The following is a 21156-nucleotide window of genomic DNA, read 5'->3' on the forward strand; positions in this document are numbered from 1 at the left end:
ATCAAATCTAGCATGCTTAGTATATTCAGAAACAGAAAATAGGATATCTACTGGCATAGACTTCTTGAGCGCTGTCTACACTGAAAAAGAGAAGACAGGAGCAGCACAGACCATTCCAGCCTTCTCTCCAGGCTCTACCGCTGTCTGCTACAGCTAGGCACCCTACCAGCTTCACAGCAGCATGCAGAGTGCCTAGCTATAGGAGGCAGGGTTTTAACAGCTATAATTTGCCATGTAAGGGTTCGTGCACACACCCGTAGTTTTGGTCCGCAATGGTCCACATCTGCACGTCCTTTCCGGAGTCCACCGCAAATAAAATAGAACATGTCCTATTCTTGTCCATTTTGCGGACAGGGATAGGACAGTTCTACAGGAGTTAATAAAAAAAAATGGCGGCATGCACCAGCTCTAAAAGTGACTGCTCCTGAGCAGTTTCCTTGGAAGGTGTTCGGTAAGGCTACTTTCACAATAGCGTTCGGGGCTCCGCTTGTGAGCTCCGTTTGAAGGGGCTCACAAGCAGCCCCGAACGCAGCCGTCCAGCCCTAATGCATTCTGAGTGGACGCGGATCCGCTCAGAATGCATCAGTCTGGCAGCGTTCAGCCTCTGCTCAACAAGCGGACACCTGAACGCTGCTTGCAGCGTTCAGGTGTCCGCCTGGCCGTGCGGAGGCAAACGGATCTGTCCAGACTTACAATGTAAGTCAATGGGGACGGATCCGTTTGAAGATGACACAATATGGCTCAATCTTCAAACGGATCCGTCCCCCATTGACTTTCAATGTAAAGTCTGGACGGATCCGTTCAGGCTACTTTCACACTTAGAATTTTTTTTAAACTATAATGCCGACGGATCCGTTCTGAACGGATCCCAAGTCTGCATTATAGGAGCGGATCCGTCTGGGCAGACATCAGACGGACCCGCTCTGAACGGTAGTGTGAAAGTAGCCTAAGCTGAACCCTGGTTAAGACGAGAATAGGTGTATACCTTCACAGTATTGTGTGCTTGACATTGTATTTGTGCATTTGTTCAGATTCCCTGTATCTCTTACTGCGTAATTAAATCAGCAAAACTTAGAGTTCCAGTCACCAGAAAATTCAATGCAGTCTGCAGGCAGCATGATATAGAACTGCAGGATCTGTGCTATAATGTATACATTTACAGTATATCTCTGCTATTTCTAACTTAAAGCGTCTGTCTCACTTCAGCAAATGGCATTTATCATGTAGAGAAAGTTAATACAAGACATTTACTAATGTATTGTCCATATTGTCTCCTTTGCTGGCTGGATTAATTTTTCTATCACATTATGCACTTCTTGTATCTACAGTGAGGAACAGAAGTATTGGAACACCCTGTGATTTTGCAAGTTTTCCCACTTAGAAATTATGGAGGGGTCTGAAATTCACATTGTTGGTGCATTCCCACTCTGAGGGACAGAATTGAAAAAAAAAACATTTCAGGAAATCACATTGTATGATTTTTGAACACATGAGAAACAGCAAGAATTCTGGCTCTCAAAGACCTGTTACTGTGCCTTTAAAAAGTCCACCTCTACTCCACTCATTAATCTAACTTAGTAGCACCTGTCTGAGCTCTTTAAAGACACCTGTCCACCCCACATTCAGTCAGATGCCAACTACAATGAACCTCCACAGGGCTGGAAAGGGCTATGGGGCAATTGCCAAGCAGCTTGGTGAAAATAGATCAACTGTTGGAGCAATTGTTAGAAAATGAAAGAGGCTAAAGACGACAGTCAGTCTCCCTTGGACTGGAGCTCCATGCAAGATCTCACCTCGTGGGGTATCACTGAGGATATGAAAGGTGAGTAGAGATGAGCGAACTTCTGTTTTAAGTTCGGCGTCTAAAGTTCGGCTTCCGGTTAGCGGAGGATCCCGATATGGATTCCGAATTCCGTTGTGGTCCGTGGTAGCGGAATCAATAATGGTCATTATTGATTCCGCTACCACAGACCACAACGGAATTCGGAATCCATATCGGGATCCTCCGCTAACCGGAAGCCGAACTTTAGACGCCGAACTTAAAACAGAAGTTCGCTCATCTCTGAAGGTGAGGAATCAGCCCAGAACTACAAGGGAGGAGCTGGTCAATGACATGAAGAGCTGGGACCACAGTTTCAAAGGTCACTGTCGGTAGAACACTACGCCGTCATGGTTTCAAATCATGCATTGCACGGAAGGTTCCCCTGCTCAAGTCATCACATGTCCAGGCCCGTCTGAAGTTTGCCAATGACCATCTGGATGATCCAGAGGAGGCATGGGAGAAGGTCATGTGGTCAGATGAGAACAAAGTAGAAATTTTTGGTCTAAACTTCACTTGTCGTGTTTGGAGGAAAAAGGATGAGTTGCATCCGAAGAACACCATCCCTACTGTGAAGCATGGGGGTGGTAACATCATGCTTTGGGGGTGCTTTTCTGCGAAGAGGACAGGATGACTGCACTGTACTAAGGAGAGTATGAATGGGGCCATTTATTGTGAGATTTTGAGCAACAACCTCCTTCTCTCATTCAGAGCATTGAAGATGGGTCGTGGCTGGGTCTTCCAACATGACAACGACCCGAAGCACATAGCCATGATAACCAAGGAGTGGCTCCGTAAGAAGCATATCAAGGTTCTGGAGTGCCCTAGCCAGTTTCAAGACCTAAATCCAATAGAACATCTTTGGAGGGAGCTGAAACTCCGTGATGCTCAGCGACAGCCCCGAAACCTGACAGATCTAGAGGAGATCTGTGTGGAGGAGTGGGCCAAAATCCCTGTTGCAGTGTGTGCAAACCTGGTCAAGAACTACAGGAAACGTTTGACCTCTGTAATTGCAAACAAAGGTTTCTGTACCAAATATTAACACTGATTTTCTCAGGTGTTCAAATAGTTATGTTCAGCAGTGCAAGACAAATACATTCTTTAAAAATCATACAATGTGATTTCCAGATTTTTTTTTTTTATTCTGTCTCTCGGAGTCGGAATGCACCTACAATGTGAATTTCAGACCCCTCCATGATTTCTAAGTGGGAGAACTCGCAAAATCGCAGGGTGTTCAAATACTTCTGTTCCTCACTGTATGATTATGACCACCTTGTAATCCAGCAGTGGTGGCTGGGACCGTGGAAGCGTGCATATTTCATGTTCGATTTCACCCCTTTACCGGAGTAAGATGGTGACAATTTTTACAACTGTTTAAAAAACTTGCAGTTAATAAATGTGGCCGACCACATCCACTTTCCCACCCACTTTTCAACTGAATTGAGTGGTGTACAAATGCAAAAAAGTTGCAATTTTTCTGCACAAAGCCCTTTTTGACAACTTTTTTAAGCCAGAATTCTGGAGTTCAGGGCGCAATAAATCTCCCAGACGGTTTTTGTTTTTTGTTTTTCAGTTATCCATAGCATTTTTGAAAATGAGAGAAGTGATTTGATCGTTCTTTGGATGCACATGGCAGCAGTGGCTTGCATTACCTGCATAAGCAAGGTCCATAATGTCCATTTTTCAGGACGGAGTAGTTCTATCGAATCTGTCTTCTATCTAAAACAAAAATCAAAATTCTACTAGATTTCTGCAACCATATAACAAAGCAGTATGGGAGGGACACAATTAGAGATAAGATATTATGCCACATGAACATCTCTACTGAGCAGATACAGTCTAGCGGAATCTCTACATTTTATTTTGGGTTTGACTGGAGAAGAAAATAACCCTCAGACCGTGCAGAGTCTGCCCCCTGCCTATGCTTGTCCTCATGTCAATGAGCGTTCTTGGTCACCTACACAACCCATCTGCAAACACTACTGCATATCTTAGTAACGAGCATTGACCAGGTCAATATCCAGTTGTGACCAGAGCTGTGGTCTGCAACTTGCAGCACTCCAGCTCTTACGAGACTACAATGTCCAGCATTTCCTGACATGTCTACGCTGGGAGTTGCATTTTCACAACAGCTAGGGCTCCACAGGTGGCAGACCACAGATTACGAGACTCATGGCGAATAGAGTAAAGCATCTTCCTGCATTTTACTTGATGGTGCGTACCAGTGACTCTGCTGAAAATGTAGGCACTAGTTAATGCGAGATCTACATGCTTCCCTCAGCTTACCATTTATCCTCCTCTGAGGCTCTTAATGTCCTCGTCATGCCATGAATCCGAATGAGAGAAATTAATTTTGTTTTGTGCTTATGACTTTGAATCCTATTAGCGGCATTTGTAATATGCATTTCTGTCACATTGCCGTTTCCCCCCCACACACAGCCTAAGCCTCTTTTATTCTCTGCCAGAGATCTTTGTATTAGGCAAAGTAATGAAGAAAGAAAAAAAGCTAAAAATTCAGTCTGAAAATTGCAGCGATTTGCTATGTGCTGAGACAGCCTGTTTGTCGTCTGAGCAGTTTTTACATTACACACATGGATTATGCCAATGTCAAATCATCATTCAGTCGTTCGGTCGGAGCAAGATTTTTCATTTCTGTTAAATGTTCCCAGATATATCCACATACACCTAAAGAACGATACACAAATAGGTTTGTTCTGGAGGGAAAAAAACCTGAAATAGATTATAATTCTGCTCTTCGGCTCAAGGTTGCTGTTTTATTGGTGTTTTATGTTTGCTTTATTCAGTGACCAGTATGTTTTAAGGTCAATAGATTTCGATTTTCTTTCTTAAAGCAGCATAAAACCTAAAGAACAAAGCTTATAAAAGTGTAGAGTATAAAAAAGAGCTACTAATATCATTACCGCATGTGCTTGTAAATGCCTCTGAGGGATCTCCGACCTGGAAAGATGTGGCATTCGGGTGACTGGGGAGGGCAGCTACTTTTCTGGACTTCCTGTAAGAATCTCTTTGAGGACCACTACAGTCTGATAATGTCCAGAATCAAATGAATGGGGCGGCACCGCTAATGTCCGTATGGTGATAGATGGCTTTTCACATACCCTTGTCCTTCAAAGTTTTTTGCAGGCATTGAATTGATCCCAAACTTGCCGCAGGGAGGTGACAGGCACCGCCTACTTTTTACAAAAAGAGCCAAAATGGATCATTCGGGCAGCAGCCATGGGACCCCTGGGTCTAAATGAAAGGAATGACCTAAGTGCATTCGTATAATTTAAAGGTGTATATGTATCCATTACTTATTCATTGGTTTGTTTTTAATGGAAGGAAATAGCGTCGTAGGTTGTCTTGACAACCAGGTGTAGTGACACTTAAAAGTGAGCGCGGATCGGCGCACTGATCTGATGCAAGAGCGAAACGGCGTCGCCACTTTGCGGTCTGTGTGAAGGTGAAGTCCGCCCCAGCCCTATTTTATCCGTACCATCGTGTAAGAATAAAGAAGTTTTGCTACTACAGTGGTGAGTGCCGCCCTCTTTTCTTTATCTACTCTACGAAGATTGTATGTACTTCTAACGTTGGGTTGTGCACCACGAATGCTGTTTGAAGGACAAGGGTATGTGAAAAGCCATCTGTCACCGTATGGACATTAGCGGTGCCGCCCCATTCATTTATTTATTTATTTAATGCACTTATATAGCGCTACTATATTCCACAGCGCTTTACAGACATTAGCATCCAACTGTCCCCAATGGGGCTCACAAGCTAAGTTCTCTATCAGTATGTCTTTGGAGTGTGGGAGGAAACCAGAGTACCCGGAGGGAACCCATGCAAACACGGGGAGAACATACAAACTCCATGCAGATGTTGCCCTTGGTCGGATTCGAACCCAGGACCCCAGCGCTGCAGTGCTAACCACTGAGCCACTGTGCTGCCCATATTCATTTGACTCTATTTGGACATTACCACATATGAACTTATAGGGGCTGAGCACGCTTTAATTTTGGTCGTTGAGTGTAACAAGATGGCATCTGAAGATACGATACTATGTCTAAACAAGGGCAGAGAAGACGCGGATGCCTTCTTCACAGAATGTAATCAGAAGGATACTTTGCAATCATTAAGTACAAAAGCCCTGGAGGCCATAGTTACACACCTGGCAGATAAGGAGGTCCGTTTGTTCTGGACCGTTAATTCACTTAGGTCATATAAAGAGAGCAAAAGGGTCCCAAGGGGGCTCCGTATTTACAAAGATCTGATGCAATATGAAGACGACCCTACCTTTGTTACTGAATAGAAAACCTACATGCAAGTTTTTCAATGCAGATTTTAAAACTAGTTCTACAGAGAGAAGAACTACAATACACTAGGATTAATGAGGAATTAAAAAAAGCAAAAGAAGAACTACGTACAAGACTAACGGAGAGTCAGTTGCAAGCATTTGATAAAAAAATAAATAGAAAGTTGGTGATAACACAGACAGAGATTAAAGATAGGAAGAAAGATTAATTCCTTAGGGACAAGTGTGATTACGACACGGGAAGAGTGTTTGATTGAAACAAGAAAAAAACATGGAAAAAACGCCAACAGCTAAAAGTGAAAAGTGATTATTGGACACGGACTCTGACTCAAGTGTTTCAGATGACCCTAATGATCCAAATGAACAGATACAGAGAAAAGACCCTTTAGGAATAAGACCAGAAGAGGTGGAAGGAGGAGAAAGAAACACAATCAGGAAATCAGTTTGCAAAAAGAAACAAGTCTCGTGGAGACAATAAACCCATTTATTGTGAATGAAGTTAAAGAAAATTTGACTGTTAATCTCACGGGATATGAGCTGCCGCCTAGCTGTGTCACCGTCCTTAATAAAGGACTGGGATACAGTTTGGTTGAACAGTTTGATCCAGTGAATTTCAAAGTGGACTTATATAAATCGATACGCAAGCTGAACCTGCATAAGATATTTAATGATATACCGACACAACAGCGCCCAAAAAAACAAGGGGATATCCCAGCGGATGTCAATTATTTAGGTTTCAACATCTCAGAAAAATATGATGAGATCGAGGTCTCCTGTTTGGAGTTTCTTTCAGATATAGATTTGCAGGAGGAGGTAACAGAGGGCTCGCATTTTGATAGGTTTGAGGGAGGGATTAAGTCGTCATATTGTCCCCCCTTGCCCGCTGGTAGTTGCATTGATATATTTTATAAACGCGTATTGAGGGAGGCGAGAGCTCTGATATAGCCGAAAACACAGGAGAATATTACTAAAGAAGAAAAGGTGGCATTACACTGGTTAAGTACAGATAGAGAGGTCGTTGTGAAACCAGCAGACAAGGGGGGAAATGTAGTTTTGATGACTAAGGAGTATTATTTGCAGGAATCCAGTAGACAACTCAGAGATAGTACAGTGTATGAAAAACTTTCTGGTGACCCTACAGCAGCCATACAATCACAGCTGAAGAAGATGTTACAAAAATATATTGTTTTAGATTTCCTCTCTAGCAACATGATTGACAAACTTGTGCCATTGTTCCCCAGGAAACCATCGTGGTACTTTGTACCCAACATTCACAAGTCGCTGACCCGGCCCCGGGCCGCCCGATTGTGGCGGGGATTGGGTCGGTGACGGAACTGCTTTCTAAGTACATTGCCCCTACTTATCTAAGCGAAACCAATGAATTCCTGCTGGCGCTGAGGGATTTTCAGTGGCAGGAGGGATTCAGATTGGTGTCACTGGATGTTGAAAGACTATACACCCGCATACCACGCACAGCCGGTGTTAGAGCAGTCATGGATATATTGGCCAATACGAATAAAAGTGGTCTCTATCGCCAGTTCATTGAAGACGGCTTGAATTTTGTTCTCACTAATAATGTGTTCAAGTTTGGAGAACAATGGTATAAACAAGTGCATGGTACGGCGATGGGCACACCTGTATCGTGCACATTTGCCAATATTTATTTGGCTATTTTTGAAGAAAAGTTTGTTTTCTCCACAAAAAATCCCTACCTGCGATATATGCAACTCTTCCTACACTACGTGGATGATGTCTTCTTGGTGTGGTCAGGTACAGAGCATCAATGTAGCAATGTGATGCCAGGACTCACCACTAGAGGACGCTTACGATCTTGGTGTATACAGATTCATTATGGAGTTCACTGGCAATTTTAAAGGAGTTTTCTGGGAATTTTTTCACTATTTACTTATGCCCACCTAGTATGTGTGACCTAATGAAAGACTCATACCTCCTTTCCAGTTCTGTGGCCTGGCTCCTATTTTGCCATCTTTCGGTCTTCAACTTGTTTACTTCTGGCTAGGGTATGGACATAATCACCTGCAATGACTGTCTTCAGCGTTGAAGTGCCCCAAAGTGGTGAATATTGGATATGTTGTTACCATATATAAAGCTGTGATGTACATAACCTAGCTGTAGTGAACTGCATTATCGTACCAGAGTGTACGTACATCCAGCTGCTATGGGACCCGTGAGAAGATGATAGGTCCAATGACCTTTATACTGGGCTATGTGAACCTGCACAGGGCTCCACCCTTTAACCCATAACAACAGTAAAGTTTGAAAACAAATGAAAGCAAACCGTTCAGAAATTTATGCCACCCATTTCTCCTATGTGCCATGAGAAGAGGGTGAGGGGCAACAGTCTCTGGAATCTCCGGTCCTAGCATGTGAGTAATCCTGCCCTACAATGGATATGATGAAACATTACCAAGTGTCCTCAGTTAGGGTTTTGCCGTGGGTTTCCCTTTATGTCTGTCCCTAAGGGTACTTTCACACTAGAGTTAGAGGAATTAGGCAGGCAGTTCCGTTGCAGGAACTACCTGCCGGATCCAGAAATCCGTGTGCAAAGGGATACATTTGTTTCCGGATCTGGATTGGTTTGAAAAATGCATTGAAATACCGGATCCGTCTCTCCATTGTAATCCAGAAAAACGGATCCGGTATTTATTGTTTTCACATTTTTAAAGGTCTGCGCATGTGCAGACCGGAATACCGGATCCGGCATTAATACATTTTAATGGAAAATAATGCCGGACCCGGCATTCTGGCAAGTGTCCTGGAATTTTGACCGGAGAAAATACTGCAGCATGCTGGGGTATTTTTTCCCGCAAAATACTGTAAAAGTGACTAAACAAAAGACATCCTGATGCATACTGAACGGAATGCTTTCTATTGAGCCCCTAGGACATAACTCAATACTGGAAAACTTTAACGCTAGTGTGAAAGTACCCTAACATGGGGGAACGTTTGTGAGTGATTTGGTTTTTCCAGAATTAAACATTATGGGCTCTTGACCAACGTTTATAGCCATGGTATCCTTTATTTGAGTTAATAGCATGCATTTAAGGAGCACTTAGAACTTGGGTATGTTTTTTAGAAGGCCAGAACTTCCTTAGGACTGCTTTAACTTACTAAATGGCTGTGGGCGTTGTGCGCCCATGGGCCTTTGCATACTGCCTTACCCTAATATACCCAGTCCTCTCTTGCTCTGGTGGAGGGATAGACAAGCTGTCCCTTGGTGACATCTCATGTGGCCTATCTTATTACAATTTATTAAAAGGATACATCGTAGCTATTATATCAGTTACTGCCATGTACTTTCATATATTATATTATACATTATATACATATAATGCGTCATCCCAGTATTGCTTTGACATAAATTCTGGTAACACCCTACTTGTACCAGACAACCTTGTTGATTAAGATCTCCTTTAGCCATCAATCTGTAATACTGTATATACATTAAAGGGTAACTTCACTAACTTTTCAAAAAACTTTTGATATGTCATAGAGACATACCAAAAGTTTAGATTGGTGAGGGTGTGAGCCCTGAAACTCCCAATAATCCCTACAAAAAGGGCAAAGAAGCTCTCTCTCCTCATAGAAGTCTATGGGCCAGACTCGATTCTGTCCTCAGTAGAGAGAACACTCTATGCACACGCTTCTCCCCCTTGTTCTAGGGACTGTGGGGGTCTAAATGCTCAGATCTCCCACTGATCTAAACTTTTGATATGTCTATGACCTATCAACATTTTTTAAAAAGATAGTTTAGATCGGTAAGGATCTGAGCGCTAAGACCCCCAATAATCCCTAGAACAAGGGGAGAGAAGCTCTTCCCGCCTTGCTGCACGAGAAGGGCTTCATAGAAGTCTATGGGCCAGACTCGATTCTGTCCTCAGCAGAGAGAAGAGCGATTGCTGTATGCACGAACTTCTTCCCCTCGTTCTAGGGATCAGTGGGGGTCTCAGCGCTCAGAAGCCCACCGATCTAAACTTTTGATATGACATGAAAACTTTTTTGAAAAGTCAGTGACCCTTTAAGTAACTTCTCTTTTTACCTGATCTCAAAGGTTGTTTTTCCAGTTCAATTTCGCCTAAAATAGCATGTTTATTTCACTTCTGCTTAAATTACAGTTCTCGCTGCCATTAATATCACATGTCATGATGACTTAATTCAAGTCATTTGGTATCAATCATAAAACGTTTAAATAGATTTGATAGATCACAGGAGTCCCTGAGCATTAAACACATGAAGCCAAGAAGGATGCTGAATGTAACGAATGCGGGGAGAATTCCAGTGGATATAACCACCGTCTGACAGAGATCTCTTAGGATGAATTTGCTATTTGGAAAATGAATCATATAGTGCTCTAAGTAATATTACTGTATAGATTCCATTGAAAAAATGACTATTTTCTTTACTATATGTTATATATCAATACTATGTTAAAGTGATTGTTGATGAAGAGCTATAGTACTTACATGTTGGGAAATTAATCAAAAGTAGTAATTCATATGAATGTATTTTCCCCTCTGTGGACTGCACTATCCACAAAGAAAGGTAAAGATGGCATCCTTTACTAACAGCAGGGTGTAGCATTTGAGATGGGGTAGCATTTGGGCATATATGCATTTTCACATTTAAAATTTAGAAAAGTTTTGCCTTAGACAGTAAAAAGACACAAGGCACCCCTCAGACCCCTCTGGCAAAATGTCTTAAAGGGAACCTGTCACCATGAAAAGGCAAAATAATCCACAGGCAGCATGTTATAGAGCAGGAGAAGCTGAGCATATTGAGATATAGTCTTATGGGAAAAGATTCTGTAAAACTTGCATTTTATTCATTTCAATTTCTGCTTATTCTGAGCTTTGAAGTCCAGGAGGCGGTCCTATCAGTGATTGACAGCCTTCCTTCTATGACTGTGTATATAGAGAGCTGTCAGTCACTTATAGGACCGCCTCCTGGACTCCAAAGCCCAGAATGAGCAGGAATTAAAATAAATAAAATGCAAGTTTTTCCGAATCTTTTCCCATAAAGCTATATCTCAATCTGCTCAGCTCCTCTTGCTCTATAACATGCTGTCTTCAGTTCACTGTGACAGGTTGCCTTTGATAATGGTAGTTAAATAAAAGAAAGAATTTTAACCAAATAACCTCAAGTATATTTTGAGATGCACAAAGAAGAAAAGATGTATCATACTGAGTGATGTAGACACAATTAATGGAAATAATGTCAGGTTAGCCACTACTATATGTGGGCCTTGAAGGGGTTGGCCAATGGTGCACATGACCTCACCCATGCAAAAGTTGACATTCAGGGACTGGGAGTTTAGTGAAGATATCCTGGGACCCAAGGAGCCAGGACAGAGTGACGGAAATCAGGTGAGTATGGATTTCTCCTTGGCTGGGGGACAAATAAAAAAAATAACTACATAGGATAGTAATTACTAGATTGTGTAAGAGTTCAACCACCAGAAAGGAGGATCCCCGTTCCCCCTAGCTGTAGCTAGAAGGAGTTTGAATGTGGTGGTGGTCGAGCATGTGCTTTTATGCTCGATGCATAGTCTGTAGCACTGACAAAAATAGCTGAGGTCTAGAGGAATGGGGGAGAAGGGTCACCCCCCATTCTGGCGATCATTGGAGGGTCTCATCAGTTACATCCTCACCAATCTAGCCATTATCACCTATCCAGTTGTTCTGACCTGGATACTTCTTTAGTTGTATCCCTTGAGACCATCAAAGGACCACGCATATCATTCAGCCAGGGCAGGATCAAGGGCTAGGCACAGACACACATGACAATTATTACATGGGTGTGTGACGGGTATTTTCTCCTTTCTCATATTGTCATGAATGTTACTTCACCTAACAAATAATGTTGCTCCTTATGGTATTGATGATGAACATATAAATTAGATGTGTTTATAACCCTTCTAGTCCTATGACTGAGATCCATATACAGTAGTTGCACCCACGGTGTATGTGATCCAGTTAGGTTCCTGACATCTTTTTCTTGAAACTGGACTCACAGAATAGTTAGCTAGTGCTACCATTTTACAAGTGGTTTCTCTACCACTTAGTCAAAGAGTTGCCTGGGCTTCCTGGAAATGCACAGGCCTGTTTTTTTTTACCTTTTTTCTTACCTCTGTGGACCATTTTGTGGTAACCTTAAAAAACATAGGCAGAAATGTTTTTTGTTTTTTTTACTGATAGTAGCATCATGAGGCTCACCTCCACATGACATTCAATAAGAATACCCATAGAGGCACATTACTTTCCTCGGCGTAGGCGTAAAATATTTGGTATGTAATGTTGTGTACCTGCTATACACATTGCAGCATGTTCACACGTTCCTCAGAGTAGCAGAGCGGCAGTGAATATTTTCCAGGCTGCCTTCGGATACATTATTGTTCATCTTTACTTTGCGCCTTAGTGAGACAGGAGCACACATTGTGATCAGGCACAATGCCCATTAGACAGATGGGCATGAGCTCAGGCAGCCAGCAGCCCATTTATGTCTGAATGTTAAGGGCAAGATTCCCAGCTACATGAATCCTAATGGCTCCCCATTGTGTTTACAAGCCTATGGTTCAGGAAAAATGCCATCGCTAAAATCCCTTCCAAGTCTTGTTAACTGTTTAAGGAGGAATATAAATTTCATAGCTTCAGGGAAGAGGTTAGCTGCAATGATATTATAACATACCATGATGCTGGTATAGAGATACGCTTCTGCCAATTGTGATCCTCTAACAAAGTCAGAAGTTGTGTTTGTGAAAAGATAAATTGATGTGCCTAATAAATTGATGGAGGTCACTGGATCATATTGTGATAGTATTAGCAAAAGAAAGTCTAAAAATAATTTACCCTGGCCCTTATTCATTAAAAAGAAATTTGTGCGCACTCAACTCCACCTTAATTACATATAACTAAGGGTGCATTGGCCATAGACCCTACAGGGAAATTTCCTGGGAGGTCTTTGCCCAGGAGGCAACCCAAGCTTTTCCACAGCTGATGGCTGTGTACATGACGATCTGATGCTCTCAGCATTAATTAATGCCAGGAGCATCAGATACTTATGCAGTTGGCTGGCGGGCGCAGGTGCCTGCCTGAATTCAACTATATCACTATCCTTGGGACAGGGATACAGTTGAATACTACAGTGGGGGCGGCAGTATATTGCGCTTAACTTTTGGTTCTGCTGAGGCGGTATGGTGTGCTGCGCTACAGTATTTCTGTTGTCCCTGCCTACGTATGTTGGCTCTGCCTTCTGTAAATTTGGACCTGCCTACAACATGGAGCCACTTTTAGTTTTTTTTCCAGGACCACTTTATGTTCCCAGTCCACATAATTTGCCTGTAGAAGAAAGTTTATAATATACTTACCGTCACGTAATATAAGGGTCACGCATGTGATGCTCTTCTTCTGAGAATCCTGCTTCTGCCGATGCCACATCCTTTACCAGGCTTCTGGCCCCGGCTAAGGAATAGATGTCACTTCTGCTGTGGATGGGTACAGAAGTACTCCTCTCATTGGCGCATGGGCAAACGAGGTGGATTCAGGAGTTTGTGATTTGGCCAGGGAGAGGAACATGTCTGGCCCTGTCCACAGCGGAAGTAATGTCTCGTCCATAGCCCATAACGGAAAGGATGTGATGTCAGCAGAGGCAGGATTTTCAGAAGAGAAGAGTCATAACTTTAGGCTGGTAAGTATATTACAAGCTTTCTTGTACAGGCAAGTTATATGTAATTTAAGGGGTTGTGCAGTGGCATACTATTGATGACCTATCCTCAGGAGAGGTCTTCAATATCAGATTGGCGGGATCCGACTCCCAGCACCTCTGCCGAGCAGCTGTTCGAAAGGGTCACAGTTCTCATGCATCTCGCGAATCATCACTTCAAGTAATATCGTATTTTGAACAATATAACGTGTATTGTAGGTTAAAATACTAGGAAAACCCTCTTGCCTGACAAGATGGTATGGACTGGGGCAGGAGAATAATAGAACGGATAGTCCAATAGGCTACCGTATGATTGACTGACTGCCTCATTTTCTACCCTCCAACTGGCCTATTCTTTAGCTGCATTACGGTACATGTACTGTTGGGAATTTCTATTTTAAGGGGTTATCCCATGACTAATGTAAAAAATGAAAATCAGACATCATATATAGTACATGACAATCTCTTTCTAACAAAGCTAGAACCAGCCCTGTACCTCACATGGATCCAGAGATCTCCCCACAATCATTGCTCTGATAGATTTATATCAAGCTGGAAGCTCAAGGGGAGGGTCTTTTCTGCTGCAGCTCAGGGGAGTGGCACAGCAGATGGCGCTATACAGATACATATTATTGAATAACTCAGTGGCTATGCTAAATCTTTTATTCCATGCAATAACAAAAAGTATTCAGATCCAGGTGCTGGTTTGAAAACTGGAAAATATTTTTCATGGCACAACCTCTTTAAAGTGTATCTTCTTTAGCCTGTGTACATGGAAAATGTAATCAACTACAACATTCAAATACAAATTGAAGCAAAGGGTAAATCAATTCTTTGAGATTGTACTATCTTTCTGACAGTCAAAAGTAATGCAGTCAAGAGGGAGCTGCAGCTCTAGAGAAGTCGCTGGAAGTGAGAAAGATTTCATCGTAGTATCTCCTGCTACAGAATATCCTGTACCTATAAGAACTCTATAAACTAGGTGTACTAGACTTACGGTATGTTTTTGTACATGATATGAAGCAAAGAGGTTCCAATGTCATTTTGGACATAATATAACTAATAGTTGAGATTTACTATATGCAGTGGCGTACATAGAGAAGTAAGGGCCCCATAGCTAGGATCAAACCAGGCCCCCCACACTGGACAGAAGGGATTCCACCTAAACCCCTTTCAGTGACCCTTGGGACATTTTTTCCACTGCCTCATTTGCTAAATGTTGTTTCTTTAGAGGGTAGAGTCCTGACCAAGTTTTCCAACAGAAAAGCCGCAGATAATGAGTACCAACATGTATACCTGCGTTGTATAAGTGATGCCTAGGTCAGCATATCAGGATCAGGTATAAGAAACAGGACTCTTGGCTTGTCTGTTTTAGTACATACTTGTATTCCTAATGAAGTACCAATTATGGATCAACTTGCCTCAAAGCTCTGTGTTGTGCTGTTTCTCAGTTATTCCTCCTAGAAATAATGGGCCAACTAGACCATTCTCTTTTTCAAAGGAACTTAGAGGGAGATTTATCAGAAGTAGTGTAAAGGTAAACTGGCTTAGTTGCCCCTAGCAACTCAAATCAGATTTCACCTTTTATTTTCAGAGCTTCTTTTGGAAAATGAAAGGTGGAATCTGATTGTTTGCTATGGTCAACTAAACCAGTTTTCCTTTTGTTATCGAACCTTTATCAGGTTCCACAGATTATTATGTGAAATCCAAATTAGTAGAAAGTTACCGAGCTTGGATCGGAGAATAATTTGAGACACAAACAGTATGTGTCCAACCAGGTCATTCCACTTTAATGAAGCAGTGTATAAGATTATATAATACCTACATATAAGGTGTCGGATACAAGACAACCTTCATAAACCATACACATATTTCACATTTACATTGATTGGTACACCAGTTTTGATAAACCTTCCCCTAAATGTTTATAATTTGTATAGCCAGGAGCAAAGAAAAGAGAGAGAAACCATTACGGAAATTTTTAAATAGGTTAGGCTACTTTCACACTAGTGTTTTTACTGGATCCGGCAGGGCTCAGCAAAAACGCTTCTGTTACTGATAATACAACCGTCTGCATCCGTTAACACTGCCAAGACAGATCCGTCATGAACACCATTGTAAGTCAATGGGGGACGGATCCTTTTTCTATTGTGCCAGAGAAAACGGATCCATCCAATTGACTTTCATTGTGGGTCATGACGGATCCGTCTTGCTCCGCATCCCATGACTGAAAGAAAACTGCAGCATGCTGTGGTCTGCTCTCCGGTATGGGAACGCAACCAAACAGAACGGAATGCATTTTGGAGCATTCCGTTCAGTTATGGGGACAAAACGGAAGCGTTTTTCTCCGGTAGTGAGACCCTATGATGGATCTCAATTTCTGGAAAATAGAAACGCTAGTGTGAAAGTAGCCTTAAGGGTTTAAGTAAGGTTCAGGAGGAAGGTATTTATAATAAGAAACTGAATGTGAGAAGAAGGGGGCACTTGTGGGAAGATTGGGAGCAATGTCAGAAAAGAGGTCTGTCCATGAGCAGCACTCCACAACATTAGTGATGAGTGATCTGCATGGGCCTCACCAATCACAAGAACAGGGCTCCTGTGTCCCCCATTTCAGTGATGAGCAGGGTGCACCCAGGGCCGTCTTTAGTATTGATAGTACCCTGGGCAAGAATTTACTTGGGCCCCCTGGATCCCACCTTCCCACACCGTAGCATGCATTGCTGAGGCGTGAAACGGCCGTCGCCACGATCCTTGTTGCCTGTGCTATGCCAAGTCCGCAACAAAATAGTTGGATGTCTGCAATAATGATGTCTGAATAAAGAAACTAAATTTTTGGTGAGTGCCGGCCACATTTGTTTTCTCCTTCGTGACATAAGTTGTTGTAATTTGGAGGCAGAGCACCATCTGTAGTGAGGAATCAGAGTTTTTTTTGTGTCTTGGGAGAAAGTTTTGGGCAGTGCCACCCTGTTGTGCTCTTTAGAAAATTTCTTAATTCTTAATTCAGACATTAGTGCCGGCCACACCACAGATCATCCAACGCCACCCCCCAACCCCCCCTCCTCCCCAGGTATGAAGCCGGTGTGTGCATTATCCATTCTTTCTTTCTGAATTCAGAGTTACTTCCGGCCGCACCACAGATCCCCCAATCATCGCCCCCTTCCCCCTGGAGGTGAAGCCGGTGTGTGCATACATCGACCAAAAAAAAACCTACTTAACTACCGCTAACTACTTCTTCCGCTCCGTACTTGCGGGCTGCCCAGGCGTGAGTTAGTTGCACTACCCAGTTGGCACGTGCTCCTACGAGACCCGCCGCGGGAGTTCACAGGTCTCGCGGGATTGCGCAACAAACTCACACCTGGGCAGCCCGCAAGTACTGAGCGTAAGAAGTAGTTAGAGGTAGTTAAGTAGGTTTGCTGACGTTGAGCACAGCCGCACTTAACGTATAGGAAGGGCCCCCCTGCTGGTCGCGCAGTGGCCAGCAGGGCTCAAGAGGCAGCTGCCTTGGGCCCCCCAGGAGCAACTGGGCCCAGGCCAGCTCCCCCTTTTGCCCCACGTTAAAGACAGCCCTGGGTGCACCACCAATGAGGCCAGGTGAGGCGATCGCCTCAGGCAGCACCAGGTAGGAGCAAGAGAGGGGCAGGCAAAGGGCCATGGGCTGAAGAGAAGGGGTTAGGTTAAGAAATTGGCATTGGGAAGGGGGGGGGGGCGCCGTTTCAGTTTTCGCGTCAAGCAGCAGAAAGGCTAGGTGCATCCCTGGTGATGAGCGAATCACTTTATACAAATCAAATCATTCCAATTTGTACTTTTTAGAGAGGGTCCCCACAGCTCCGGATGCTCTCTTTGCCAGCAGATTAACATGGTTTCACATCTCCTGCGGCCTTGGTAATCTCGAGCGTGTGGCGAGTATGAGGGCCTGAGCGATGATATCAAAACGAACCCACATGAAAGAATTGTCATCCGTGTTCTGTCCGCATCCGTGCAGCCGGGTCGCAAATGATAGAACCTGTCCTATTCTTGTACATTTTGCTGACAAGAGTAGGCCTTTTTTTTTTTTACAGTAGCCCTACCCTCAAGTTGCGGGACACATCCATATTTTGAGGATCCACGAATTGCGGACTGCAGAATAGATACGGTCGTTTGCAGGAGGCCTAAGAGTGAAAAGTGCTGAGCGACTTCTTTACTTCAAGGCTGCAAATCAATCATTAAATCGCGCCATCATAATCAGATTCTTTTCATTTAAAAACTAGAAACTAAAGCCTCACGGAAAATCTATGTTTTTACAGGTAGGGCATTATGCAAGCTAAGACTTCTAGAACCATTGCTTGTTTACATGGCTAGACATAGGACACAGGAGACATACTTTTGCGCCACCGTATTAGTCATTTTCGTATGAAGTGAGACTGTTCAGGGGCTGCTTGCAATTTGGTACAAATGAGCCATGCTCATTTTAAATGTCAGAGGCTGCCAGATGGGCTTGACAAATGTGATCCTTGCACAGGTTCACTGGCTGTAGTGTAAACCAATTCAGAGAGGAGAATAGCTGTTCAGGAACCCTTAAAGTATCGCAGCGCCTTAAAAGCATCCGCGTCGTCCAGACCATAGCCTTATTATTTCATATCTAGATGGAGTCTGCATCGGGATCATACATACATGTTGAATTACACGGTTCTTCTTTGTTAGAGGTGAACAAGCAGGAATGAATTCCCTTTGAAGGCGGCAGCCTGGAATAATAGACTTTCTGAGATTTGGTCAGCCCTGACTGTTTTTGCATGCAGTGTTTTTGTAGTTTATTTCGTTTACAGCTTAAGGTCTCATGCACACGACCGTATTTTCTTTCCTTGTTCGTTACGTCTTTTTTTGCTGATAGGATGGGGACCCATTCATTTCAATGGGTCCGCAAAAAATGCGGACAGCACACCATGTGCTGTCCGCATCAGTATGTCCGTTCCGTTGCCCCGCACACAAAAAATAGGGCATGTCCTATTTTTTCTAGTTTGCGGACAAGAATAGGCATTATTACAATGGATCCGCAAAAATAACGGATCCGCAAAAAAAACGGATGTCATCCGGGTTTTTTTCGCGGATCCGCAATTTCCGGACCGCAAAACACATACGGTCGTGTGCATGAGGTGTAGTGGACAGAATCAGTTTAATTTGGTAATAAATATAAAAGTAAAACCATATGAATAGCAATAGTTATATGTAAAATGTGGAACACAACATAAAGGCACCATGCATATGACTGTACTATGGATCTGTATCTATAACATGGCCTATATTGTATCTCTAAAGCCTCATTCACACGTCAATGTTCCACGTTCGTGTGCCGTACGTGTTCTCCATGGACAGCAGACGTCCCCATTCATGTATTCACACATCAGTTTTTTACCACCGTCCGTGGGTCCATGTAGCACGGATGGGTCTATGGGTCCGTGAAAACCACAGATGCAACACGGATTCCATCCGTGTATCACGGATCATTAGGAAGAGATGCTTTGAAAATTATTTTTCAGCTGTACAGTGTCAGTGAAACACGGACAGCAAAAAACGGATACATAGACCGAACATGGATCCATCACGGACATCTTCACAGAGGCATCACTGACCACCTTTTCATGGATTTAAGCACGGACGTGTGATCGAGGCTTTAATTTGCACAGAGGGTCCATATAAGGGCCCATTCAGACGGCCGTACTGTGCGAAATGGCTGCAGACCCGTTCATTTCAACGGGGCCGCAACGTGGTTCAGTTCCGCGGCTCCGCAGAAAAGGATAGAGCATTTCCTATTCTTGCCCACAATCATGGACAAGAATAGGCATTTTCTATTATGGTTGCGGCCATGTGTGGTCCGCAAATTGTGGAATGCACACGGCCGGTATCCATGTTTTGCGGATCCGCGCCCTAAGTGTGTGAAAAAAATCTGAGTATACTTCCTCAAATGCAATTTGAGATATTTTCCTTTGCAAACATTGGGGGAGATATATCAAGCAGGTGTAAAGTAGAACTGGCTTAGTTACCCATAGCAACCAATCAGATTCCACCTTTCATTTTCCAAAGGAGCTGTGAAAAATGAAAGGTGGAATCTGATTGGTTGCAATGTGCAACTAAGGCCGAATGCACACGGCCGTGAGCGGTCCGTGGTATCCCGGCCTGGCATCCTGCTGAAAGCAGGAGTGCACGGCATCATTGGTTGCTATGACGCCGTGCGCTTCATGCCGCCGCTGCACTACAGTAATACACTCTTATAGATCATACCAGTGTATTACTGTAGTGCAGCAGCGGCATGAAGCGCACAGGGCGTCATAGCAACCAATGACGCCGTGCGCTCCTGCTCTCAGCAGGATGCCAGGCCGGGATACCACGGACCACTCACGGCCGTGTTCCACAGCCGTGTGCATTCCGCCTAAGCCAGTTCTACTTTACACCAGTTTGATAAATCTCCCCCTTTGTTTTTAGACAGAATTCGCAAAGATTATGGGTACTGGGGCAGTGCACGGATGACTTTGCCTTGGCCACTGGTAGAAAATCCCCAGAAATTTTAGTTTTACAATAAAATCAATGTACTGTAGGGAAAAGCGGATATCCAAAATGCATAGGAGTAATTTTTGTAATACATTTTACGTTTTTAAACTTGATGGAACAAAGGACATATTTTGATCAGAGACGAGTGCTGGAGCTACAACGTCTGTGGATATTGTTAGAGAGTGACTCACACCATACGGATCCATACAGGTCCATGAATACAGCTTTGCAATGTACATGACCCTTATGTATAATAGTTTTGAACATCTGCTTCTATGATTTTGATTTCTGTTACAGACAACCCTCTATAAAGGATTGTGTTACTCAAGGGGATTTCCTTGATTGGTGACCCCCTCTATTGCTGAAAAACAATTGCCAATGTTTCACAGTTCCCAGTCCAAGTCTACTTCCTACTCTCACTAAAAGGCTACATGCACACGACCGTGCCGTTTTTTGCGGTCCGCAAACAGCGGATCCGCAAAAAACGGAAGCCGCCCGTGTGCCTTCCGCAATTTGCGGAACGGAACGGGTGGCCATTGATATAACTGCCTATTCTTGTCCGTTTTGCGGACAAGAATAGGACATGTTATATTTTTTTTGCGGGGCCGCGGAACGGAGCAACGGATGCGGACAGCACTCGGAGTGCTGTCCGCATCTTTTGCGGCACCATTGAAGTGAATGGGTCTGCATCCGAGCCGCCAAAACGGCGGCTCGGATGCGGACCCAAACAACGGCCGTGTGCATGAGGCCAAAAGTGGAGACCCCCTCACTTAACTGATTGGTC

General features: G+C 43.5%; 1 protein-coding gene across 1 annotated transcript in view; it reads left to right on the forward strand.

The window, feature by feature from the left end:
- PDE11A (phosphodiesterase 11A) overlaps positions 1–21156 on the forward strand; it is a 677788-nt gene that overhangs the window by 594707 nt on the left and 61925 nt on the right. The window lies entirely within an intron of this gene.

Source organism: Bufo bufo, chromosome 7 (genome assembly GCF_905171765.1).
Source record: "Bufo bufo chromosome 7, aBufBuf1.1, whole genome shotgun sequence".
Classification (NCBI taxonomy): domain Eukaryota; kingdom Metazoa; phylum Chordata; class Amphibia; order Anura; family Bufonidae; genus Bufo; species Bufo bufo.